Raw genomic sequence first — 18,408 nt, forward strand, 5'->3', positions numbered from 1 at the left:
ATTGGTATGGTCTGAAGGCGCTGGCAGGTTGAACGCCCTTGGGAAACGAAGTTCAGATCAGTAGAGAGAGTAGAGAGAGTCAAAAGGTGCATGTGAGCACCGGGTATGTGTGCAGCTCGTGCGATATCCGTGTAGTAGCTGCTTCTTAGCGGTAGATGTGGTGATTGAGAGATCAGTAGAATGTGTTCGTTCAGGCAGGTTTTATCCAGAACGGCTGCGTCAGGCCTGAGGAGAACGCCTGGCTGGGGGGTGTGAGACCAGCAGTGTCAACTTAGAATGATGTGGAGTGAGCGGCGGATGTTGCTATGAGAACAGTTATACCGAATGGTGTCATAGTATCGCTGTGTTCTAGTTGAGTGGTGATGTAAAGGAGAGAGTAAGCGTGGTGGTGTGATATGAGTTATATGCTCTTTCAAACGTTCTTTGCATTCTAAACCATACTATATACGTCACGCAATTCTATGTGTTCCAGTCCGTACCGTGGACACCTATCCATTCTATGCACCCCAGTCTGGTCTAATACACTCTGGTTCGCCCTGCGCGGTCTAGTCTGCTCCGTGCATGCACTCTTGTCCGCCACACTGTCCACTTGTCCGCCCCACGCATGCACTCTTGACTGCACCAGGCATGCACTCTTGACTGTGCCAGGCATGCACTCCTGACTGCTTCATGCTCTACGCATTCATTAGTTCAACGTACTCATCCATTCTATGCACTCATCAGTACTGGATGCATCAGTGTTCGTTCATTCTACGTACTCGTCGGCTCTACGCGACGGGCCAGTTCACTCTGGGCACTCGATCGCTCCAGGCACTCGTTCGCTCCAGGTACTCGTCCACTTTATGCCCTCGCGTGGGCTATGCGTTTACCTGTTTTACGCACTCACCCCCTCTACACACTCACCCCCTCTACGCACTCACCCCCTCTACGCACTCACCCCCTCTACGCACTCATATAAAATCTGATGTTATCATTTGTGCACCACACCATGGTATAGCATGGACTAAATTGCAATGAAGCATAAGACTAACAATTATTAATCCCTACCCTACTAAAATCTCCAAATCGCTTCTAATATTTACTGCTCAGTTCATAGCTCTTTGGTGCAAAATTTTGGTGCAGACTATCAACAAGCCAGCTCATTGTATGAAATTGTACCAGCACAGACTGTGCAATACGCTTGGAAAGTAAACATGAAGAATTACATTAGTTTTGTGGTGAATATGTGAAGAGATGTGAGCTGAGGAATGTGAAGCTCATTTTGCTCAAAGCAAGCTTATTGTTTAAAACGTCTGCCACAGGAAACCAGTGAGGAGAAATGTAACTCTTTTTCATCCATTTTCTACCTGAATCTCTGTGCAAAGATGCAGACTGAACACGTGTTTTCTGGAATCTTCTGAAGGCTTCACAAAGGGAGTTGGATTTAGATTGGCACATGACCTCACTGTCAGGCATTTTCTTACATTTTCTTTAGGCAAACCTACATTTCATGAGCAGGTCTCAGAAGCTGGTTTAAAAGGGATGTGCAGTGAAGTGAAAGGGGGGTTGTCTTTCTTGCTGGCTCTCAGAGTGTACTGCATTTGCTGACGGTACAGTCAGGCTGGCTCGGAAGACTTTGCTGAGTTCATTCATGGTGAGAGGAGAGAAAAGCAGAAACTTTTCAGTAAGGTCTGTCCAGGCAGTCTGGGGAGATAGAATTCCTGCCTTGCAGTTGGAGGGCACACAGTACCAAGTGTGTTTTTGGTGGGTGCACAAGTCCAAATGTGGGGTGCGATCTGTGGTTTGTGAGTGCATTTTACAGGCAGTCACAGGCTGAAGAATCGTGTTCTACATTTACAAGCGTGGGTAGTTATTTTTCATATGTTCTTCACTGTCCAAGTAGCAAGCTTCAAATATAACTGAAGGCATTAAGTTGCACAAAGAAAATACTATTGTTCAAGTACCTTTGATAACCATGTTTTGAACTGCAACACAAAAAGGGTGTTTGAAGTCCATTGTGAGGAAAGCTCATTTATTGCTGGGGAAGCATAACACATGAAATGTGCTTACAGTTATGTTCATCTTCATTTTTAATTACAGGGAAAGTCATGTGAAAACTCAGGACATTGCATGAGTTTGTATTTCTCATGAATTATAAGGATTTATAAAGCACATAAAAGGAAGTAAATCAGTCTCGGTCTGTTTATTATATGTTCTAGTTATTTGCGATAGCATACAGACTGGTGTGAAGCTGGTGTGAGAAGGTGGGTCACTGTGAATGGGCTCATGCACTAAAGGGCTGGTTACATAGATGACAGTATTCAGGTGTCATGGTAAGTGTATTCTGAGATACTGCCAGACAGACCCTAATTACCACATGGTAATGAAATTGTGCTCTAGTGCGCACCAGGTCTGATTCATGGCTTACCGCTTATGATCCCAATATAAGAATACTATCAGGTAGTTCTATGTATTTGGGGCTCACCAAAATACCCTAACAGTGGTCCCTGTCTATGTTATTAACTAAGGTGCTTGCCAGTAAGATGTCAATGTTCAACAAAGGAATACATCTGCTGTTCAAAACTACTACCCTTTTCTGACCCTACCACTATGAAAACTACCCTGGTCATGAATAATGACTCCCTTCTCCTAAGGTTACTTTTAGTACCAGTCTTTCAATACAAGATTCAAAAATAGTTTCTTGAGAATGACTGCACTCTTCCGAGGGTACTTCTAGTACCAGTCTTCCAATATGCGATTTGTGAATAGTCTCTTTTAACTTCTTCGGTCAAACTTGTCAATTACTCAACTGGCTTATTTGGCTTTGCCTTCTCCTGGTGTATCCCTCTTGGAATTCTCTTATTAATTCACCACCCTGGTCTGTGATTCTCAGCATACTCTTTTACTGAGCTTTCTTAAGCTTACTTGATATATGGTTTAATGGCCTATTGTCTTTATACTATTTTTCATCAATTTCCTCTTCCAATTTATTTTGATTTTGTACAGGATGTCGAGTTCTCTTCTCCTTCTCCCAGGGTATTCTTATCCATTCTTATGTTCTCTATCAATTCTTAGTCATTCAACAGTTATTTCTATAAAGTTATCACACTTATGCTTCCTTTGTTTCAACTTTAACTCGGCTTTAGATTTTATACTGGGATGAGTGAGATGAGTGATTTGATTCCATTGGGTCCTCCCGGGTCTCCCGGTTTTCCTGTTACCTTCCTTGTGGTAGGAGAATGCCTGTGGGAACCTTCCTCCTTGCAGCCATTTGTTCGGTTCATGAACCGCCAAAGTCTTTCCTGCTTTGGAGTCTCCCTCATATTTCCCAGTCTTTTCACAGTGTCAGTCCTTCCAAGGCTCAACACACAAGCTTTCAACTCTTAATGCTGGTGGTATTGGCAATGTTATTTGGACACTCTGTCCACCAAGGATTCCCATGCCTGGTCCTGCCACCACCTTTGGTTGGGCCTTTGCCCTTCCACTTTGTCGTGTTTTGGGTTCGCCCTTGATCCGGCGCACAACTTTGCAAAGATGGGCAAGTTTGAAACTTGCAGGATTCAGAGTCTCTCTCTCTCTCTCTCTCTCTGTCAAGCTGTACGCAACTTCGGGGATTCTCCAGCTGACTTATGTGGTTCTCTCTCTCCATTTCGAGTCATGTAGCTCGCGGCCATCCCCAGCTGTTTTGCATGGATTTCTTTCTCTCCTTCTGTCTCGTTCGTCTTTCTCTGGAGTCACGTTTATCCACCTCTGCGTGGATTGAGTATACAGTTTTAAAGTGACATGACCGTTTCTCCTGGGATAACACCCATTAGGAGTTTCTTCGTCCCAGTATTGACAGTTCACAGTTTCTGATATTATGGCTTCTTTGTCCCAGTTTTGGCATTTCACAGGATGTATTACAGCATCCTCACCCCAGTCGTGGTCCTTCATAGAGTCTGGGGTTGTGAAACATCACATGTAGGCCATAGTATACACCACTTGAGGGACTTACTCATGGGAACAGGAGTCCTTGTCCCTAAGGGGGAGGCTCTCCTGGTGAGGTCCCACTTGCCTCTACCCCTAGGGGCAGGGTATATGCAGAGCAGGCTCATTCCCTAGCCTCAAAGGAAGAGGCTCCTCTTTGGGGAGAATGGACGAATTCCTGCTTCATCACAGATATCTATGGAGAAGATGTGCTTGCAAACCTGTCAAAGGATAGATTCTTGTAGGACTTCTAACAAGAAGCGTTGGTGAAGGAGGCATCAGTCTCACAAGCTAGTTAAAGAAGCAGCCATCCAGAATAGAGGCAACACAAGTGAGGACAGGACCCTTAAAGCCACAACACCAGAATAGTTGGCAGTGGTTGGCTATAGAGAGTGTTAGAGACTTGTTTGCCTGATTTTTTCATGTAGTGCTTTCTGTATATACCATATTGGAAGGGGGCCCTGAGTCTATTGACCTCCAGGTAGTCAGCAATGCATTTGGGTACTATTCAATCAAGAACTTTTCAATTGTGAGGAAGCACATTTTTAGGTATTGGAACTGATCCTGTCCATGCCTGAGGTGGCATTCTGACTACTGTGTCCCATCTAGGACCTCTTTCAGAGTAGTTGGAAAACTGTGAGGAGTTGCCAAAGATCAAGGTGACGGAGATGATCAAGGCCATGGCTGACCTAAAAGGTCATCAGGCCTGTGAAAGCCACTGGATGTCAGGGAATCAGGGGAAAATCTCACAGGAGACTCTAGTTACAGCCACCAGTGGGATCTCTTCAATGGCAGTAAACATGTTGCATTTAAGTGGTCTCCTCCGGTCCTGCTGCCAAGAAGACCACAGCTTCCAACAAGTGTTCTTTGGGGCTCGGACAGCCTCCCACTTCTCCAAGGCTCTCTCCCAGTGTGGTTCAGCCGCCTGGTGCAGTTCAGCCGGCTACTGCCAAACCATGCGATTGCCTCCAATCACAGAATCCTGTCAGCACCAGACTCCTCTATCTCCATGGAAAGAGCCATTACTTAAGCACATACTTGCATTTTCCAGCTACCTTTTTACAAAATTATGCTTAAAACTCACTTTTTGATAAAATATATAAACATCCCAACTTAATAATAGGAGTTATATATCTGTGGAACACATGGGTTTAGTAAATTCTGCCAATTGAAAGGTAAAGGGATGTCTGTTTAATGCATTTTATACTTAAGAAACAGCATCTGTCAGCAGACATGAATGTTTAACATGCAATGCATGTCAGAGCAATATGAAAAAATACATACTATTGAACTGCAGGAAATGTAAGCAGCATACCTTTAAGAATTACACAGCGACGGCCCATATTCATCATAAAGCAACATATCCTGTGTACTTTTTAGACAATGCTCAAAAGCTACATGTAAACCAAACAAGTGAAGTGATGGGTGGAAGGTTTTCAATGATTCTGAACCACTGGCACTGGTCTGGGCAACCTTCCACACCACTGTTTTTTCGCTCATCTGCACCATTGCAAAAGGGTTCCAGCCATATGCAAATAAGTCAGGTACTGTCACCTATGGGAGCAGCCCTGCCCTAACTGCTAGGCCACAATGCACACCATGCCCCTATGGTGCGGTCCTTTACTCATGCGACTGTTGTTTGGCTGTAATCGCAATGAAGAGTTGGCCCCTTGCAGTATAGAGACTGGGAGTTCAAGACTTCTTCCAGGTAAATCGTTTATAGTAAGGATATAATCTGGGGGTTCACAACAGGCCGATGTATTCCCTCTGTAAAGACTGGAGGGGGTGTCTGTACGTCTGCTCTCTATATGGTAGAGGAGAGGCACAGAGGACCCCAGCCAAGATTCTCTATTATGGTAGCAATGGACGAGCAATCAAGGCCTATCTTCTCAGGAGGTGATGCAGGCTGGTTCTTAAGTACAGTGTAGTCCCCAAGCCCCCATAAAGGAATGCCCACACACTGTATTACTGAAAACACAGTCTTTATATAATTAATATTCAAAGGCATGTACACTATCACAATAACGCACTTTGTACTCAGAAATCAACAATGGTAAATATATACAATTCTAAAGTGGTACCACCAATATTATCAGATCTCATTAAAGTGCATCAACTATACTGTTAGAATGTCACACAGATCAATAACAAGGGAACCAGCAATAGAGATAGAAAGGAAAGCAAAGTGGTTGACACAATTGGCAGAATGCTGGCCCTGTTACCTAGACACAGTTCTGTGTGAAGATCCCCCCACCTGGGCAACCTATAAAAGAAAGATATAGCACAAGCCCCGTCCATATATCGCTGAATGGTCTTGTTCTCTCCTATAATGTTTTTACCCACCCAATGTACCTGGTGGGGTAGAGTTCTTTGAAGAAGCGTTGACGGATCCTTCTTGAGTGACTCCCTTTAAAGCAGGAGCCACGGATCGTCGAGAGGCATCGAAGAAGGTGAACTTGGCGTCAATGAGAAGTTCAAGGGTGACGAGACCACGACGTTGATCCAGGCGGTGCTCGCCGGCAACGTCCTGCGAGGATGAGGTGTGCGGGGCACCTCTGTGATTGTTTGTTCAGGACCGCAAAGAGTTTCAGAAGAACTGAGGCCCAGCAAGGGCGTTGAGTCTTTGTGGCTTCAGGTGGCGGGAAACCCACCGGCGGATTCTCCTCGGTGCGTCGGCGGCCTTGACTCTCTCCGGCAGGATAAAGCGGTCGTCGGTGCGGACATGGGAGTCCTTCGATTCAAATGTTCTTAGGCAAAGGAGCGGGCGGCTCTGGTAGTCGGCGGCACAGCGTCAAGCGGTCCCCTCTTCTGGGGCAACACGACTTCGACGGGCCTCCAGCGGTTACACAAACCTGCGAACCCTGGTCGACGGCAATGGACTTCGACAGCGGCGAAGTCCCGGTGCTTCACTTTGTTCTCCTCAGCGGTCCCCGTCTCCGGTCGGCAGCCTTTCAAGGGTCTGACTTCCAGGGAGCTTTGGCGAAGGTTAGCGGTGCTCGATGGTCCCTCGAAGCACGGGAAGAGGGCGCCTTACCAGGTCCTCTCTCGGATTAGTCTTCGAAGAATTCGGCAGCTTTCAGATCAGGTCGAAGCAAATGCAACAGTAAGTCTTCTTCTTCCAGCTGGGCGTCGAAGATCAGCAGTTCCAGTTACTCTTCAAGTGTAGACTCAGCTTCTGAACAATTTCCAGTGGTGAGAAGTCCCCAGATATACTATCCTGTCTCTCATCCACACTGCTGGGTCACTCTCATCAGCCAATCATACAGAAGGGCATTCATGCAGTCAATCAGCCAATCGGGCATACAGTACATTCAGGCCATCCTCCTCCCTCTCACACTCACAACAAGGAATGTGGATTGGGACAAGTACCCAGCCATTCAACACTACACACTGCATTCAGGCCAGTTTCAGGCAGGGCTGTCTCAGTCTGTGTCTCTCATACCAGAAACCAGACAGCCACAACAAGAAGTGCATATTGGTCACACACTCCATTCACCCAGGTCCCACCCACAGGGTGTACCCCCAACATACAGACACTGGGAAGGCTCCAGCCAGTCTGGACTGGACTTCACAACAACACCATATATGGAACTTCCACCCAACAGCCAGTCAGGGGTAAGGGACAGAGTCGGGGCTTCCCAGGACTTTGGGAAAACAAGGTAACAGGCAATAGAAAGCAAGAGGCTACAGGGGCCATCTTGATTTCTATCAGGAATCAACTGATTCCAATGGCAGGGCCTGGGTATCCCAAAATGGAGGATACTCAGAGCACCCTTCAATTCAGCATGGAGCTGCCACCAGCCCATACCCTGCTCTGTGGGCCACCCAAAGGTGCCCAAAAACATACACTAGGGGCACAGGGTTGTATCCCCACCCATGGGTGCCATAAGGGTATGCCATGGGTCTGTACACCAAACCAAAAACAGGAAGAGCTGCACTGCCAGGAGTCCCACATGGACTCCTGGGCAGAAAACAATACAGAACACACATGAAAAAGGACTACAGGACAAGGACAGGGAGGCCCTGTCCCTCCAATGTATTTCCAGCATCACACCCTCACACTATATAGTCCAAAGCAATTGAATTACATTTCAGAACAATGCGCACTGGACGCACTGAAGGTAACAGAGGACATTTCCTATCAAGTTAAGTCAGGGATTTCCTATCAAGTTAAGTCAGGGTCATGCTGGATTCTGGAGGAAGTGTGGCATGTGATTTGGGTGGTGAGTTTGGGCACAGGTGAGTGGTGCAGTAGAGTCCCTGCCCCCTTCCCTGAGGTCTTGTGCAGGCTGCTTGCCCCGACCCTCCCCCACCCCTCACCCGAGACCCACTTTTCTTTCCAACCCCCTTTCCACCTCCCAACCCTCCCCCAAGCTGTGATTGGATGCTCGTACTTCCATCAACTCCGAGGGTTAGACCCTCGTGCGTATCTCCTCACTTCATTATTTTTAGCTTCCAAGCACAGGTGAGTGGTGCAGTCGAGCCTCGGTTCCCTTCCCTGAGGTCTTGTGAAAGCCCCTTTCCCCTGACCCTCGCCCACTCTTCACACAAGCTCCATTTTTCTTTCCAAACCCCTTTCCACCTCCCAACCTTCCTTCTTCCAAGCCCTGATTGGCTGCTCGTACTTCCACCAACACTGAGAGTTAGACCCTTGTGTGTTGCCCCTCACCTCGCCATTTTTAGCTTCCAAGCATAGATGAGTGGTGCAGTAGAGCCTCCGGCCCCCTTCCCTGAGGTCTTGTGCAGGCTGCTTGCCCTGACCCTCCCCTGCCCCTCACCAACCCTCCCCCAAGCCCTGATTGACTACTCGTTCTTCCACCAACTCCAAGGTTTAGACCTTTGTGTGTAGCCCCTTACCTCGCCGTTTTTATCCTCCAGGCCCAGGTGAGTGGAGAAGTAGAGCCCCCTGCCCCCTTCCCTGAGGTCTTGTGCAGACTGCTTGCCCCAACCCTCCACTGAGCCCCACTTTGCTTTCCAAACCCTTTTCCTCCTCCTGACTCTCCCCCAAGCCCTGATTGACTGCTCGTACTTCCAGCAACTGTGAGGGTTAGACCTTCATGTGTAGCCCCTCACCCCACCAAATTTAGCTTCCAGGTGTAGGTGAGTGGTGCAGTAGAGCCCCCGGCCACCTTCCCTGAGCTCTTGTGCAGGCCGCTTTACCCCACCCCTGTTTCGGTGGTTGCCAAGGCATAATTCCAACCCTTACCCTGATTGGTCCTGTCATCGTGATAGGGCAGCCCAATGTCGGTCGCAGCCCTTGAGGTGAAGGACCCTGAGGCAAAGGAATGCTCCTCCAGAGACTGCTTCTCAAAGGGCCTGCATGTGTCTCAGGGGGAGCTGGAAGATAGAAGCGGGTAGCTGTCAACCAGCAGCAACAAAAAAATGGTAAGTGTGGCGATCTTGGGGGTTGACGGCAATCACTGCACCCTACTAAACCAACCCACCACTCTGTTTCTAATTTACCATGATAGCCCATAGCAGTATGGTAATCTATCTCACACCTATACCATTGTGTTAGCTAGCCATACAGAATAACTCCTTTAAATGTAACTCCACTCTAATCACCAATTGCCCCTTTCCCCTTGCCACCCAGAATACCTATGCCATCAGTCTCAGTCATTATCCACGTCACCCATACAGGGGAGACATCTTGGAACTTGCCTCTACTAGACAGAGCTCTGAAACTGGGCGTGTACCACACCTAGACAGAGTTGTGGGGTTGGTCCTGTGTCGCACCTAGACAGACCTAGGACTCGCTATCTAGGATTCTCAAATGTAGGTGTGTTCTCCCTTGGTCTACCATTTGTACGAAAACCAGGCCTTTTATCCCACTATCTAGGATTCTCAAATCTAGATGTGTTTTTCTTGTTGACTGCCACCCACTATCTAGGATTCTCAAATCTAGATGTGTTTTCTCATTGACTGCCATTTGTGAAACCAAGGCCTTTTCTCCCACTATCTAGGATTCTCAAATCTAGATGTGTTTTTCTTGTTGACTGCCATTTGTGAAACCTAGGCCTACTCTTCCACTATTTAGGAACCTCAAGATTAGGAATTTATTTTCCCATTGTCTGTGATCTGCAAATTCTAGGCCCTCCCTTTACCCAGGAACACCCAGCAACCACTGAACGCAAGTAACTTTAGCCAGGTCACTGCCCAAGTTAACTAGGAACCTGTCTACTAAAGATAAAGAGGTAAGAAAACCTGCTAACCCAATGCTAAAACCTCAACATTCCGCATACACTTCTCACACAGAAACGCACACAACCACTTCTCTGCACAGAAATCTGCATGCACTTTACCACATTGCAACAACAGACAAACAACAAAAAAGCCTGCAGAACGGTACATGGGAATTTGCACCAACCCAAAAACCGCACTTAAGCTCAGCGAACGGTGCAAACCGAATTGAAGCTCCCAACAGAACATCACAACTCTGTGTCCTATTCCCACTACACCCTACTAATCTCCTATGCCCCATATTCAGATCCACCAGAGCACCTGGGGACCACTGCGGTGGTGACGGTGCGCAGTACCAATACCTTTTAATATTAACATGTGTTTTACCAAGTCTCACAAGACATGGAGATTGCACACTGGGGTAAGCCTTTGGTTGAGTACCAGCATATGGACATTTTAGAATTGGACCCATAAAGTAGCTTAGATTTGCACCACCAGTCTGGTAGCCTCTTAGATCCAAAGAAGGTCGAGCTGGATTCATGCCAGCACCTTTCAAATAGACTGCTTCCCCGCCTGCTCAGATTAAATTAAAGGCACACCCTGAGTCTATCTAGATAACATGTCTTTCTGATGAGTCCTTTTTCCTGCCTTACTGTTGGTGTCCCTGATGTCTGTGAACAGTGTCTGATAGCTGTGAAAGTCCAGGGACAGAAGGAGCCCAGGAACCAGCCAAGGGTTCCCTGGGAGTTCAGCAGAGCAGTTCCTGGATGCCGACAACTAGGTACGCATGGGCTCCTCTACAACTCTTTTTGAGTTTCAAAGTCAGTGAAAATGCACGTTGCAGAATTTCACCTACTCAATACTTGCATGAAATTCTGTTTCAATTACAGATACATATAATGGTTCTTTTCTAACGCACTGTTTCTAAGCGGGAGACCGGGATTCACACTTGTGTTGCTATGCGTTGTCTTGCTTACAAAACAAACGCGTTGCCACTGAGCTCTCCTCCCGGCCCTGCACCTTTTGTGCAAGCTCCCAGTCAGCACTTATCAACACTTGCTCCCACAAGTTCAAACTGTGGCTTTTGGAACAGTCACTTCTGTAAAATTTGACTTTTGATAATCAGGGGTGGACTGGGAACTAAAAGAGGCCCTGGAAATAATTACTGGGGACCAAAAGAGGCCCTGGAAATAATGTTCAAAGTGGCCCCATATGACACATTTTCAAGAAGCTTAATGCTTTTTCTATGAGAAAATTTGGAAATACCACACAAAGAGGCCACGGGTGCAGAGGCTCACCGGGAAATCTCCAGAGTTCCCTATAGGCCAGTCCACCCCTGTTGATAATCGACTTGTTTGATGCTCTACATTGATTTCACTTTGCATGCACACTGCTTCAGCGCCTGAAAGTTGCAAGCATCACCACAGGTTATTCTGTTTACACCAGAGGTTCTCTGTGGCATTGCACCCAACCTCATGCACCCACATCAGATATGATATTTTATTGATAGCGCGCCTATACACACGAGTTTAAAGGCGGAGCAAGGCAAGGGAGGGGAACACGGGAAGACACAACCATGATCTTACTAGGCCAAGTGACATTGAGATCGCACAAGTGCAGGGGCGAGGGAAGGGGAAAAGTGCCAAGGGAAGGGGAGGAGGAGGAGAAGTGTGTGACCAGCAGGTGGCAGTGCAGTGGTTAAGTGCAGACAACAAGTGTTAGATAAGTGACTGTAGGGTTGCAGATACAGCCCCAAGTGCAGACATTGCTTGTTACAATTGAATCACAGCTCTATGGTAGCAGTCCAGGCCAAACTACTGAAATGTATATATCAGTTTCCCCAAAATGCTGCACCAAAAAAAACACGTGTACAGTAAAAAATAAAAGGCGAAAACACATGACTGATCATGAATCTACAGAAATTGGTCAAGGTGAGCGGCATTTAAGGATCGAAAAACAGAGAGAAAGTGAGCAATGGATGGAAAATGAGGCAGATTGTTCCAGAGTTGAGGAACAAGAAGAGGGAAGGAGCAGAGATGACAGCAGAGGCGAAAGTGTGGCTGGGAATGAAGTAGGTACGGAGGGTGGTAGTAGGAGATGACGAAGGAAAGCTAGGGTACAGAGAGGCTGTGAGCAAATGTATAAACCATGCAAACAAAATGGAAAATGGGGAGGGGTAAAAAGGGAAGCAAGAGGTTGAGCAAATACAGGCAGTGATAGAAAAATGAGACAGAAGAGCGGAAGAAAGAACAACGAGGGGCAAAATAGGAGGCGGGGAGTCTTAACAAGAGTGGCTCAACAGTGTGGAAGGGAGAGAATAAGGAATGAGAGAGGAAACTTAGTGGCATGTCATATACGAGCCCCTAGAGACTGCCCCTTGGCGGTAGCAGTGTGTGGTATAAAGAGAGAGAGAGTTATATATAAATGTGTGCATTAGTGTATTTGGGTTCATTCACATTTGTCAAGGTTTCCCGCACTTGTAATTCACTGTAATGACGGGGTGCTCTTTTCTAGTTGTATTCCTCTCTCCGAATCCCTCAAAAGAACATGGCAGAGGCAGCATTTAATACGCAAAATACAGAAGGGTCAATAGGGAAACTAAGCGCCTGGAAAGGCATAAGTGCACTGCGAATGTCCTTTGAGTCTATGCCTTCAGTACAATTGACAACGATTAACATGAAGGACTGTGCGTATTCTGTCTGTAGGGAAGTTCAGTGTTGCAGAAGGGGTGCTGGGATGCCAGGGTAGGTCTGCTGAAAGATGTTCTCTTGGTGAGGACTGGCGGGGTCTCCGATCGCATGTCCCATCATGCAATAGGACGGTATCTGATAGAAAGACACACTGTTCACAGTTTGCCGCACGAAAGGCGCCACGGAAGCCAGGGGCGCTGCTGGTGCAGCATCGCGGGGCCGGCTCTATTATTATCGGCGAGCAGGAATGCATTCCAACAATAGCACGCGCCGGCTCCCCCCAACCTGCTTTCATCTGCATTTGCCAAGTAGCGTGATTTAATCCCCCAGAAACAGGCCATTTTGAAAAGAAATGTCGAAGCAGCATTGCGTTCTGCTGCCAAACTGGGGCCATTTAGAGAGAATGTACGAGTTCTGGGAAGCGGCTCCTGCGGAGACACTGCTGTGGCATATTGTGCATGATGTACTGCGAGGGGATCGTCGTAGCACGGAGACAGAAGGGACTTATGGCCCATTCCGCCTGTCGGCCCATTGCACGGTGAGAGCGGCGCCAAAAAGCCGCGCGCGGAGCTGTGTGTGGAACGGCGTTGCGCGAGAGATGCACTGTGTGTACAGATTCTGATGCCAAGAGGATGGATGAAATCCCACACGCCGCCTCAGCCTTCGGCCATGCCCTCTAGACTAGGTGATAGCCTACCTCACGCTTGCCCTCCAGTTCTCCATCATGTTTCCCAGTCATATTACTGTTCTCTACACCAGAGGGGGCTCCCTGCTGTACACATGGATGCTAGAAATATAATCAATCGATGCACACCAATTTGAGAAGATGTTCTTCCAAATATTCACGATAATGTTTCAAAAAGTGTATGGGTGCAGGGGAGGAATACCGGCCGTGGCACGGAGCCGTGACATAAAATAGCAAAAGATAGGGCCTCATTACGCGGTAGGCGGTAAGGGATTACCGGCACCGGTAAGGGCACCAGTGCCGGTAATCCCTTACCACCCTATTCTGAGGTCCCTTAGCGGGTCCCTTCCTTAACGCCTGGTTTTACCAGGCGTTAAGGAAGGGACCCGTTAAGGGACTTCAGAGCTAATAACAGTACCGCAAATTGCGGTACCGTTATTATCTCCATCCCCATTCCCATTGAGCCCTATGGGGGCTCGAATGGGAATGGGGAATGGTTCCCGGAATGGGGATTTACCGGGTCCTCCAAGGTTGGAATGACCCGCTAAGTCCCGATTTCGGAAACCCGGACCCGGAATGCGGTAAGGGGGTAGCCATGGCGCTAATAGCGCCATGGCTACCGCCTACTGCGTAATGAGGCCCATAGTGTCTAAAGTTTAGACACTCCCGTCCCCTGCACAGCATTAATGCTGAATGACAACCCACACTTTTTTCATAAATACCAAACATAGTTTAATACAGTTCAAACAAAAATAGAATGTAAATATATTGCAAAGTAAAGCTTCACTCTTCTTCCAATAATGTTCTATTCTTTCATAAAGTCCTTCAAGCTCTACGGGTTTCAGGGTAATAAGCCCCTTCTTCAGGAGCAGACTTCTGTAGGTACAAAACATAAACAAGGACCCGTTTCCAAATTGTACAACTAAATATTTCAACAACCATAGTTTACATAGTCCAGATAGAAATTGTGCATTTTAAAGAATATTTATTCAGTAACAATGGTCAAAACTACTATCCACATGGTGAAGTAACTCATCAAACTGGCCTACATTGGCCAAAAACGTGGCACACTTTGACAAGCTTGTGCGCCAGGCCCTTATGCACGCTCATGACAAACCAAAAACGCAAACACTGATGTGGGACAGTTTTTTTGGTCTCGAGAGCTCTGGTTCTCTCTAGGCTGGACTACTGTAACATCCTCTTCCTCAATCTGCCTCTTTACTCCCATCGCCCCCTTCAACTAATCCAGAATAGGGCCACACAACATATCCTTAGCCCTCAAGCCCAGGCACCACATCTCTCAAGCCCTAAAATCTCTCCACTGGCTCCTAGAGGCTGCAAGGATCAAATTGAAGACCCTCTGCATCATCTACAAGGCTTTCCAGGGACTGGGACCCTGCTACATCTTACTCCTACATCCCGTCCCCTTTCCTCCATACTTATGGGACATCTCTCCGTCCTGTGGGACGGGAACGGAGCACTTTGTAAAAAGTATCCCAAAATTTTGCAAAAATGTGTCCTTCCTCTCTTTCTTGCGCGTAACACTGCCCACCTTGGCTCCGCCCTGCGCATCGCCCATCAGTCCTTTTCTCTGCTCGTTCGGGACTGGACGCACTTGCATCCGCGGAAGATTTTCTTCCCTTTTTCCTCTCTGGCTCTCACTAGCGATCGTGTACTAGTCTGTCTATGTCGTTCAAACTAGTCTTTCCTGATTGTTCATCATGAGGGCGGATCCCCATCCTCTTAGTTTAGAGTGTTTGGGTCCGGATCACCATTGGGACTCCTGTTTTTACTGTGATTCCCTTTCGGTCCGGGCTCTTCAACGTCGGTTGGAGCGGTGGGAGGAGGTGTTCCGACAAACTCCCCCTTCGCATTTTCAAGCGTTTATCGACGAAAAGAAGAAGCGCCCGGTATGTTTTTTACTTTTCAGAGAAACCGAGCCGGGAGACACCTTTCCGGGTTCTTCCCGAGCCGGGAGGGGCGTTGATTGCTCTGTCACCGGGGATTGCCCTGAGGTGCCCGTTGGGCCTAATAATTGGACCGGAGTTTTCTCAGAGGGTCTCCATAAGGGGCCTGTGGATACCGGAGCACGCTCCGAGACCCCTCCTGTGAGGGCTGCTTGTAGACCCAGTTCTACTGAGTCGTGGGTTACCGGAGCTCGCTCTGAGGCCTCTCTATCGGCTTCCCTCAAAAATAAGACCGGGGTGCGCCCAGAGGCCTTGGTTGGGCTTGGTGTTACCGAACGGATGTTCGAGGCCCGCGCTAGTAAGGCTGTTACTGGACCTGGGTCCGAGGTCCCTCGTAAAGAGGCTAAAGCTACCAACATTTCTGAGAGGCCTGGCAAGGCCTTATCGGTGAAGGTTGTTTCTCACCTCTCCCACTCTTGTGGTGACACCAGATCTTTTGAGAGGGCAAAGAAGGAAAATTCTTCTTTTACCGACAGTGCCGAGGTCCTTCCTGGGAAGGCTGATTTGGCGGTTGGTATGTCGCAGAAACATTCCAGGCCTCATAGTACCGGCTCTGCCGAGGTTCTTACGTTAAGGCTAAACTTAAGACCCCTGATCCATAGACGGGGACCCTGCCTCACTTCCTCACGTGCTGCAGTTCCCCTCAGGTGATTGCAAAATGGCAGCCGTTCCCACCACAACCGCAGCGGCCATTTTGGGTGCTACTCCTACAACTATGCCATCGGCCTCCGGTGTAGGACTTGGCTCTGGGGGTGAACCTAGAGTTCCTTGTGCACATCCTTTTCAGCCAGTCTATGATTGGAATGCTCGGATGCCCCTTCCGCACAATGTTTCTTTGCCTGTGGGGTTGGCACCTTTGATTTTTGTGGATACTTCCGGAGATGGGCCAGTGTGGCAACCTTCCCTGTTACGTCCCTGGAATTATCCTCCTCATGAGAGGCCTCCTCCGGTTCCGAAACAGTCCTCGGAGGAAGCCTTTTTTGGCAAATTTCAGACGCTTATGCGTACCGAACCCATGAGGGAATATTTCAAAGGGCTTTTCAGAGAAATATGTCCACCTGCGCCTCCGGCTCCACCTGTTCCTCCAGTGGTTCCGCCGGCGCCACCTTTACCTACAGTGCCTTCTCCTACACTTCCGCCTTTGCCTCCATTGTCCCCCGTGGACAAGGCAGCGCCTGACACGGCTCAGCAGGATCCTGACCTGTCGGATGACGCGCAGGGCGATCAGGACAACGAGGACATGCCCCGCTCTATTAGAGCTTTTCATGACCGGGTACTGGACATGATCTGCTTCGTGGATGTTCCGGTGCCCGAGGCACCCGCTCTGCAGGAGGGCGTGCTTTCTGGGGCATTCACCCTGTCTCCTTTGGAGCTTACCGGCCTGTTCTTGCAGAAGGACATTCTGGCCGAGTTACGCAGGGTCTGGGAAAAGGCACACTCTGGACTTTTCGTCAATAAGAAAATTGACGCGCGATACAGGCTGCATTCTTCGGAAGAGGTGGCCCTGTCGTCTTGTCCGGCCCCCTCCTCCACAGTGGTGGCTGAGGCCACTTTACAGTCCAGGCCTGCAGCATCCTCTTCCATGACGGCTACTCAGGTTCTGGGAAAGGAGGATAAGCTCCTTGACTCCCTTGGGAGGAAGATTTTCACCAACTCGGCTTTGCATCTCCGGCAGGCCAATGCCGAACTGGTGTTAGCGGGGGCTAATATGAGGATGTGGAAAGATCTGTCGGAGGTTGAGGAGTTCATCCCGGTCGAGAAGCTGGAAGACTTTAAAACGGGATTATCCGACGCCAGGGTCTTGGCCCAGGATCTCTTGGAGGCTGCGGCTCATCACGTAGACACCTCGGGTCGGGGCCTTATGCTGGGGGTTGATACCTCACGACAGGCTGCATGCCACCAAATTCTCAAAGGAAGTACAGGACAAGGTGTTGGACCTTCCGTTTGATGGTAAGGAGCTCTTTCATTCTACAACAGATGTAAAGCTGACCAAGACGAAGGATAGCACTCAGACAGCTAAGTCCTTGTCAGTCCTTGTTAAAACCCCTTTTAAAACCCAGAGACCGTTGTCGCAAAGTCGACTCTCCTCTGGCTTTAAGGGCTTCCTAGACCGGAAATCTCACAGAGTTTATACCCCTTCGGGGAATAACTGCCGGAGGCAACAACGAACTTTAGGTTTCTCCCGCTCCTCAGCCTCCTTCTCAGGTTCAGGTGGCAACACCTACAAAATGAGGGTTCTCTGCGCTCGCACGAGACCCCGGCGGGAGGACGCATTGCGTCTCATTGGGAGGCATGGCAGACCATCACCAAAGACAGAAGGGTCTTGTCAGTCGCTCGGGCAGGCTTCTGCTCACCCCTACCCCCCGCCCCACCCTTCAGCCTTCCTTTTCAGCTGCCGGGATCGCCCTCCCTCAAAGCCAAGGTTCTGAAACATCTGGACCTCAGAGCTGTAGAACCTGTTCCCCTTGGGGAACGAGGGGAGGGCTTCTACTCCTGGCTGTTTCCGGTGCCCAAACCCAACCAAGCTGGCCTGCCCACCATCCTAGACCTTTCCCAGTTCAATCTTTTTCTACCCCAAGAGAAATTCAAGATGATCACACCCAGCCAGATACGGTCCTCCTTGCAGATGGGCGATTGGCTCAGTGTGGTGGATCTTCAGGATGTGTACATGCATATTCTGATTTGGAATCCACACCGGAGATATCTCCGTTTCTCTTTGGGAGGGGAGCACTTCCAGTTTTGAGTGCTTCCTTTTGGCCTCAGCACTGCGCCACGTGTCTTCATGAAGATGATGTCGGTGATTGCGGCCTATCTTCGTCTGCAGGGTATCCATGTGTATCCTTATTTGGATGACTGGCTCTTATGCAGTCCTTGCCCATTGAAAGCAGCGTGCAATCTTCAGTCTCTCCTTCAGCTCCTGTTCCATCTTGGGCTGTCGGTG

At 48.6% G+C, this 18,408-nt stretch overlaps 1 protein-coding gene across 1 annotated transcript in view; it reads left to right on the top strand.

Annotated features, from left to right (window-relative positions):
* CHST8 (carbohydrate sulfotransferase 8) overlaps window positions 1-18,408 on the top strand; it is a 1,469,505-nt gene that overhangs the window by 448,361 nt on the left and 1,002,736 nt on the right. The window lies entirely within an intron of this gene.

Source organism: Ambystoma mexicanum, chromosome 1q (assembly GCF_040938575.1).
Source record: "Ambystoma mexicanum isolate Mex_15411 chromosome 1q, UKY_AmexF1_1, whole genome shotgun sequence".
Classification (NCBI taxonomy): Eukaryota; Metazoa; Chordata; class Amphibia; order Caudata; family Ambystomatidae; genus Ambystoma; species Ambystoma mexicanum.